The sequence below is a fragment of the Manacus candei genome, unplaced genomic scaffold, assembly GCF_025592945.1.
Source record: "Manacus candei isolate 608988 ecotype Guabito, Panama unplaced genomic scaffold, ASM2559294v1 h1tg000086l, whole genome shotgun sequence".
In the NCBI taxonomy this organism is placed as follows: Eukaryota; Metazoa; Chordata; class Aves; order Passeriformes; family Pipridae; genus Manacus; species Manacus candei.
This window is the reverse complement of record NW_026138134.1, coordinates 6,150,809-6,159,417: the sequence shown is the minus strand read 5'-3', so window position 1 is coordinate 6,159,417 and position 8,609 is coordinate 6,150,809. Positions and strand designations below refer to the sequence as shown.

General features: G+C 52.1%; 1 long non-coding RNA gene across 2 annotated transcripts; it reads right to left on the bottom strand.

Annotated features, from left to right (window-relative positions):
- Positions 1–1,323: 1,323 nt before the first annotated feature.
- On the bottom strand, positions 1,324–8,085 carry LOC127482197 (uncharacterized). 2 transcript variants are annotated; one of them, XR_007908457.1, is made up of 4 exons: positions 8,054–8,085; positions 7,273–7,491; positions 5,424–5,603; positions 1,324–1,416 (listed from the first exon to the last, which is right to left on the bottom strand). It is a non-coding gene; the product is annotated as an uncharacterized LOC127482197 (long non-coding RNA). The 2 variants fall into 2 exon arrangements; XR_007908458.1 differs by lacking the exon at positions 1,324–1,416 and adding an exon at positions 5,031–5,142.
- Positions 8,086–8,609: the final 524 nt, after the last annotated feature.

The window sequence follows — 8,609 nt, the reverse complement described above, 5'->3', positions numbered from 1 at the left end:
GCTCTGCCCAGGGTTTCTTAATACAGAGGCTGAAAATTGGGAAAATCCAAGCCTTTTGTGAAGGAGTAACTGCAGAAATAACCAGCTGTAGCTGCAAAAGCAAACCTGCAGGATGCTGGGACAAATTTGGGCTACTGAGCCCATCCTTACCCAGTGTGGAGAAGCCCCCAGGATCCCTATTCCATTTTCTTTCCAGCCTGTACCAGAAAGGGGCCGAACACGGTGCTCCGTGGGGTTGCCATGGTTACAGCACGGTGTTGCATAGCAACAAGCTAAGCTGAGCATCACCGAGGCATTTTTCCTTTCTAAATTCCTTCCCCTTGTGGATTCATCCAAGTGAGTTAGATTGATCTGCAGCCCCAGCACAAACACACAGCAGGGAACGGCCACCGATTGATTTTGTGGCAGGACCGTCCCCGAGGGGTGGGACAGAGTGAGGGATGTGCCCCAGGCACCAGGAAAAGCTCCTCTGCCCGGTGCCTCTGCCCAGGTGGGACACACCTGGATGGGTGGGAGAGGCTGGCACGGCCTCAGGGCGGTGGGGATGGGAATTCCATGGGGAGGGACACATTTCTGCAAATACAGGACTGGAAATCCTGCGTGCAACAGAGCATTTACACCTCCCAGCACAGCTCTAGCAGTCAGGGCTCAGGGGCTCACTGGCACTGGGCAGTGCCAGTGCCAACCTCCCCAGCACAAACAGGCGTCCAACACCTCCAAAGAACTTTCCTTCAAGCCCAGAAAATTTCCCCCTGTGCTTTTCAGGCTGCAGAGCTTTCCAGCATCACCATTTCTGGCACGGGAAACATCCGTCCTCCTCCTGCTCCAGAAGGGAGCTGGCAGAGCCTGGCTGGCACTCAGGAATGCAGCTCTGGCTCCTCTGTGCCAGGGGAGGAGTTTCTTTTCTCTCCAAGGCTTGTGCCCACCCCCTTCCCCGCTCTGACACCCCCAGACCCATCCCCACACTCTGCACCCCCCATTCCTGCATTTCACCCTCAGACACTCCCAGGAGTCCTGCTGGGCACATCTGCTCTCCTGCCATCCCCTGCCCGAGCACAGCTACATTCCTGCCTGAAGTTCTTCACCTCTGGGCACATCTGGAGCCTCTGGCTGCCAGCCTACCCCCCTGCCATTCCCAGGATGGGGAGCATGTTACACACACAGCCCAGCTCAGTCACTTGTTATCTTGGTCAAGAAGCTACTGTGGTTTTTACTCCATTCTCCTGTTATTTCTGCTGCTGTGAGGGGCTGTCTAACCAGATAAAACTCAAGAATAATGGTGAGCATTTACAGGAATTATTTCCTCTGCCATCCCCGAGCTCACCTCTGCTGACCCTCAGCCCTGTCCCCTCAGCCAGGGCTATGCTTTGCTTTCCCTCTGTTCTATATTGACTCTTTCCACCTGCCTTCTGTTCCCTGTTCCTAAATTCTTTTCTTAGTGAGGGAATCCATTTGCTTCTGGCAGCCACAAGGATCACCCAAAGCACCCACCTCTTTGCTGTGCCAGTCCAGTGCTGGGCAGGTAAAACCACCCCAAATTTCCAGCTGTAACTGAGACAACAGGGTTTGCTTTGTGCTTCCTCTGACAGATCATTTTTTCTTCCCAGATTAAAAAAAAAACAAAACACCACAAGACAACAAACAAATTGTTATAATCCAACAAACAGGTGGCAAGGAAACAGCTTGCCTCAAAATTCTTATTTGTAACTAAGTAAATCTCCTGGGATTGGGCTTATTCTTGACAATATGAGAAGTTTATCTGTGATTTTCCATCCTCAGGGGGACTGAGCTGCGTCAAGACCAAACCACAGCTCTTGTTTAGTGCTCCCAGCCCCAGCTCCACATTAAATCACAGCCTCCAGAAATCAGCAGGGCCAATCTCCTCGTGATGGCACAGATTAGCTGAGACTCTGAGTGCTGCAGGAAGCCCTGTGCTGACCCCAGAGCCCTTGGACGTGCTGGATTCAGGGGCCATCACCAGGCTCCAGCCCAGCAGAGCCACTTGAGCAGAGCAAACAACCCACCAGGCAGCTCAGTGAGAGCACATTGCCCGAGTAGCAGCAAAGGGTGAGCAAAAAAAGGAGCAAAAACCAACCTGTCCTTTCCTGAGGGCTGTGCTAAAACCCCAGCACAGTCAGGGCTTGAATCCCAGTTAGTGGGATTTAGGGGGAACGTTCAGAGGTCGTTTTTGAGGGACTGCTGTGGGTGTTTGGGGAGCACATCACGGGCATCCTGGAGGACTCCTGTCCTGCACACCTGCCCAGGGGGGCACTGGGATGCTCCGAGTTCCCAGTGCCACCTCCCCGCAGACGATCCCAGCTGCTTCAGCCCCTCCTACATCCCGGCTTCTCTCCTCCTCCTGCAGACTGAAATCCAGCTCCTCTGCCCTGCTGGCTCCGGGAGGGGCCGGGTGTGAAGTGAATATTCCATCCCGGGGGGATGGAACAAACGCAGCGACGCGCCTTCATTCCCAGGGATTCCCCCTCCAGCACTGCCCTGCTCGCTTTCCCTCGGCTATTTTCAGCCTCTTCCTTCTCCCTCCGGGGTAAATTAAAGGCAGCTTTCCTCAGCCTCCTCCCGGCCCTGACACAAACACTCCCGCTCCGCAGGGAAAGCTGGAATTCCCTCGAGAGGTGACAAGTGCTGCCTTCAGTCACCTCTGCACAACCTCCCGGCGCTCAGGGCACGGTCCCAGCCCTCTGCCCCCGCTCCCACCCCTCCCAGCTGGGCTGGTTTGCTCCACTTTGGGGCACGGCAGCGCCCAGCCCGCTCTGCTGGCAGGCACAGCATCCTTCAGGGCACGGCCTCTGAGGCCATTCCGTGCCAAGCAGTGCTGAAAGCTCCACGCCCTGCAGGTTCCCCCCTCCTGGAAATCAGAAGGTTCACCACAAGGTGCTCATCTGGCCCTGCTCTGACCTCAGTGCATTCACACAGCATCCATCCAAGCAGTGGCACTGAGCATTTGCCTCCTATAAATTGCTGGAGAACAGCAATAAACCCACCACAGGTTTAATGTTCTGCCCTCCCTCCCACCCAGTGGTTGCTAAAATATTTATTGCAAGCATTCATACACAACTATTAAGAAGTATTTCCTAATGAAGGGGCTTTATAAGGCACAGCTTTGGCCCTGTTCCCTTTCTTCATCACCTGCAATGCAGGACAGGATTCCAAACAGTCCTGGGAGCCTTTAGTTAAAATGGGATTGGCTTCTTCAAGCTCAAATGTTGCTGCATCCAGGCTTTTAAAGACAAACTTTCCTGTTATCATCTTCAACCTAAAGCAGCAAAATCTAATGCAGCTCCAGGGAGGGACCAGCTCAGGGCAGGGGCCTTGTTTTTTACCACACTGTTGGTGACTGAAAAAAATCTTTACAGTTCATAGTGAACCTTGTTTTGGAGCAAATCAGGACTTCTGGAGGGAAGCTGCATAATTGCTGACAGAGAAAAGCTGGGCCTGCCTGTAATACCTTCTAGAAACAAGCTGTCACTGCAAGCTGTCTAACACTGCCAAAACTGTGATTTCTTAGAGAGCTCCTGACTTCATCACATCATCAGGATATTGTGCAGGTTCCTGATGGTTGGTTTCCATTGCTGATTACCGGGGAATAAAAGCCAATAAAGTAAATCCAGTGAGAGGTTCCAGCACCAGGCAAACACAACACGAGAAAAACTGATTAATCAGGTTGTTGGGGGAAGACAAATAATTGCTGCATGAATTTATTTGAGACTCCTGGAGCACTTGGCTAATTCTCTCTTTTTATCAACAGCAGTTTCTCTTCCCTTCAGAAGCTCTTACAGGGGTTTACCCTCCTGGAAACACTCTCTAAACACTCCAGCTCCTGCCTTTCCCATGCACTTACTCATCCTCCATCAGCCTCAGTGGGTTTTGTCAACTGGTTTTGGGTCTGGTGGGCACCAAATCCCAGAGGGTGAAGCTGTGCAGGCTCAGATCAGGGATTCCTCATTGCTGGGACCATATTCAATGCACAGAACCCAAAGCTTATATTCCATTTGGCTCAGAAAGCCAAAGGACTGTGTGTCCACCTGCCCACATTTTACACCCAAATTCCTGCTCGTGTCTTACATCATTTGAAGCAGAGTGTTCCAAATGCTCAGCAGAGCAGAGCTCATGCTATTCAGAAAACCAAATTGCTCACTTGGCCCTGCTTTTTCTTGTCCCCCAGGTCTCAGGACCTTTGCAACCCCGATGGGATTAACCCAGGTTAAACAAAACACGCCCTGAGTCACAGTTGTGTTTGGCAGGTTAAACCCCAAACCCCACCTCTCTTCCCTGGGACTGTGTAAGAGTTAAATAATAAATCATCAGCACATGGGATTAAGCAGAGGTTAAGCAATCAAGTTTTTGTGCCAGTTTGGCTTTTACTGACTGATGTGTGATCTCTGTCACCCCTCCACACCCACCTCTGCAGGAGGGAGACAGCCTGGGCTGCAAACACCAAGCCACTTTCTTCCAGAACAACTTGGAAACCCCGGAGAGTTCCCTCAGGAACGGCCCCGATGGGATATTTGTGCTTCACACTCGTGCCATTTACACAGAGCCAGCACTGCAGCAAACTCCCACACTGCAGTTCCAGAGCCCTCCCTGCTCTCCAGCCCCCTGGGCAGCTGGGATTCATCCAGGAGGGAACACCCCCCTCACCCCCTGGGTTTGCTGCTTTGGTCCCCTTTGACATCCCCATGCACACCCAGGGACACTCTGCACTGAAGGAGCTCTGCTCCAGCTCTTTGCTTCCCTTTGGCTCCATCAGGAGCTGGATCCTCCACCCCTCCAGTCTATTTTGGGTGTTCCTCTGGCATCTAATGCTGTTGCTCAACAGCTGCTCCATTGCAAGTGTCGACCTGGGCTATTTTTAGCTTTATTATAGTGAGAGGGAGCTCAGAGGAGGCAACTGTCTTCATTACTGTCTCAAGAGCAATTCCCAGGCATCAGCCATTGTCTACATCAATACTTTTATTAATTTGAGTGCAGCATTCAGAGCAGGGAATGTGTGCAGGCACTCTCACTGCATGCTGGCCTCAGCTTAGAGCCATTTAATTACCTCCATTAATAAGCAATAAGGCTCTTAAGAGTAACAATTTCCTTCTTGGGCTCCAAGACAGAAAATGCTGTCTTTTAACTGGTCTGAGAGGATAAAAAAAAAAAAAAAAAGCTTTTCAAAGCTGTGGATCATGGAGGAAATTGCAAGTGTTTTAAATTGGCAGGATATTTTTAATGCAAATTCTGATGCACTTTTCTGTTTTAATTGCACAAGAAATGTGCATAATCAAGCTCAGAGTGGGAAACTGTGATGAAGGGGGTCTGTCATCATCACCAGAGCACGTGCAGTGGTGACAGAGAGGAAAAGGTGTGGAGGTGGGGTCTGTGGCACTGCAGAACCACTGTCAGCTCTGTGCAGTTCTTACCTTCCCCTTTTTGCTGCTCCTGGTTCCTCCTGCACCCTCTCCCTCCAGAGCTCAGTGCCTGTGCTGTTCTTCTGCCACCTGTTCCAGAGGATCCCACTTTTCCAGCTCCTCCATGCAGAGTGATCAAAGTCAGACTCACACCATCCCTAATAAAAATCCCAGGAGATTTTGCCCACAGTCCTGAAGACAGATCAACCAAGGTGTGAAATGCTACTTGAAATGTTTTCTAAGAGAAATTTGGCAAAAGAAAAATCCCATCCTGGGGGCCCCAAACCTGGACAAGCCTTTGGGAGATTCTCATCAGAAGGAAGTTATCCAAGACATCTGTAATTATACAATATCTGCTCCCTTTTAAATTATAATGGCACCAGGAATAGTTGATCTGCAGCTCATACGCCCTCTGGAAAATGTTTTTAATGTAACAAGACAAGAAAGGTTTCAGTTACTGTAAAATTCATGAGTGTTCTCGAGGCATAAGAGAGTTCAATGGCTTTTAAGTCAATTTAAAACTATGCTGGTTTTCATGGCAGGAAAATAGTTGCTGGTGTGGGCTCTGCAGTGAAGACTCTGTGATGGAGAGCACATAAACCCAGATAAACCAGATCTCAAAATGCTCATGCTGAATTTATGTCTCTTGTGAAGCCGAGAAAACACGAAGCATTGGCTCAAATTAGATTTCTAGGGCGTGCTTCTGTCTGCACCAAGGCTGCTCAAAAAAGCAGCCAGTGCTGCTCCTCTGCCCCCCCCCCGAGCAATGTGCAGCTCCTTGGAAGAATTTGGGGGATCCTGGGTGCCCCTGGAAGAGCCTCGGGGCTCCCGGGTGACGGAGCTGCCCTGGAACTCCCGAGTGCGTGGGTTTGTGGGCTCCCAGACCCACCTGTGTGCCAGCAACCCCAGCCCTGCCAGGAGAGGGAAACCTCCTGCTTCAAGGGAGATTTTCTGAGACAGAACAACTGCAGGGCTTGGGGCTCTGTGCCCCCTGCAGCAGAGGCCCCGGGAAGGTGCCCGTGCGTGGCAGCCACCGACGGGTTCACGCTCGGCTGCGGGAGTTCAGCAGAGCCACCGGGGCAGCAGCTCCTTCATTTGTTGCCCTGTGTTCTCATTTAGCTTTCCCAGCAACGACAGCACCGAGAATCAGGGGCAGTGGCCCATGAAGGAACACAACAAATGGTGAGAGAGGAAAGCAGAAAGGATTCCCCCAGCCCGCTGGTGCCGGGGAAGGGAGGGGAGGGACAGTGGAGGGAGGGATGTGGGCTGAGCACTGGTGGCTGTCCCACCCAAAAGCACTGCTCTTGGGGAACTCGGAGCACTCCTTAGCACTGCAGTCAGGAAAGGGACACAAGGGCTTAGGGATTTGACCAAAGGCTGTGTCAGAGCAAGAAGCTGGAGCAGTGTTCCCAAGTTAGCACGTTCCCAATCCTATTGGCAGTGCTCTCTCTCTCTTGGCTGCCTGTGCCAGGGCTGTTCCTCTCCCCAGTGGTGAGTTCTGTGTACAAAGTCTCCTCAAACGTCTGCAGACAACCTGGCACCTTGTCTGCTTCCTCTCCCAGTTTATTAATCTCAGCTCTGTCCCTTTAAAGGCTCCTGCCCAAGGCATATGAGAAGAGCAAAAAAAAAAAAAAAAACACCACCAGCATTTCTTCCCTTCAAATTAATGTTTCAAAGCCAACTGACTTGGAGTCAGTGCAGCAGAGCTGTGAATTATGCATGGCAGGGAACCTGTGCAGGAGCAGGAGCAGGAGGAGGAGGAGGAGCATTTTGGTAGAGTCTCCCCCCAGAAAACCATCCCATGCCTCTCTCAGAGCCCCCTCTTTCCAGGCTCCTTCTCACTCCTTGGGACCCACCAAACGCTTTTCCTGGGAGCTGCTGGAAGCTCCAGGTGCTGGATCTGGGTCGTGGGCGGGGGCTGGGGGTGGATTCCCAGCTGCTGGTGGATTCCAGGAGCACCTCCGGACCCTCGGGAGCTGGGCAGGCAGGGAAGGGGAGCTCCGGAGGAGCCCGAGCAGTGCCTGGGCAGGGATTGCCATCTGCTGGCACCGAGGGGAAGCCCCGGAGCCCTGGAGCGGGGCTGCGGACAAGGAGAAGCCATGGAATCACCCTCTGGGAGGGGAGAGACCTTCGGGCGTCATCCAGGGAAGTTCCAAGTGAACACGAGGAAGAACTCTACTGGGAGGGTGACTGAGCACCGGGACAGGCTGCCCGGAGGGCAGATATTCCAAAGCCAGCTGGACACAATGCTGAGTGACTCTGCTGGGGCAGGGAGGGGGGATTTGGGGACCTCCAGTGGTCCCTTCCAGCCTGTGATGCTCCAGTGCAGCCCCTCAGCAGTGCTGGGCTGGCAGAGGGACCTCCAGCTCTCCAGGCTCCACCAGTGCTTCCTTCAGCAGGAGAGGCTGAGCTCCCACAGAATCAATCCCACCCACAAAAATAGAGGGAGACATGTAAACCAGTCCTCCCTTTCACCAGTGGTTCCCAAAGCAGCTCAGAGGGCTGAGAGAGCTGGATCAATCTGTTTTACAAAAGGGGAAACTGGGGCACGTTGCTCAGCTGGTCAGGGTGGGCCTTGGGGCTGCTGCCAGCTCGTATTGTACCCCCAAAACCCCAAAACTGAGCCTCTCTGGGCTCCTCACCCTCCAACCCGCCCCCCAAGGGGGCAGGGAACAGCTGGGAGTGAACCCTGGATGTGGATGGAAGCAGGTTGTTGCCATGGTGATCCTCTGGCAAGGAGGACACAGAGGGGCAGTGGAAATGGCCGTAATTAATTTAAGGCATTAAGAACAATTAGCGTGTATTAAACGGGGCTTATTGAAATCAGCACAAAGCAAACAAATCAGATTCTTTAACCCATAAAATAATGAAATCTGCTCTTTACAGTGCAGGTCATGTTCACTGGAAGAAATGGTCCACAGGGAGAATAAACTACTAACAACCATATACAAACAGCAAATCTCATTCCTCGGCATAACAATTTATCTCCTGTTCATCTCAAGTGAAAACCACGGCCTGTTAATCCATTTCATCCACACCAGGCATTCCTGAAGATTAAGAGGCTGAGGAGTGAGTTAGTGCAGATAAACTGCCTTGGTTCGTGGCCATAAGCGACGATCACCATGGTCAGGATTGACAGAGTGTTCCCAAGGAGCAGGAAATCCATCTGTCACCCTATCAGTCGTCAGGAACTGTTAG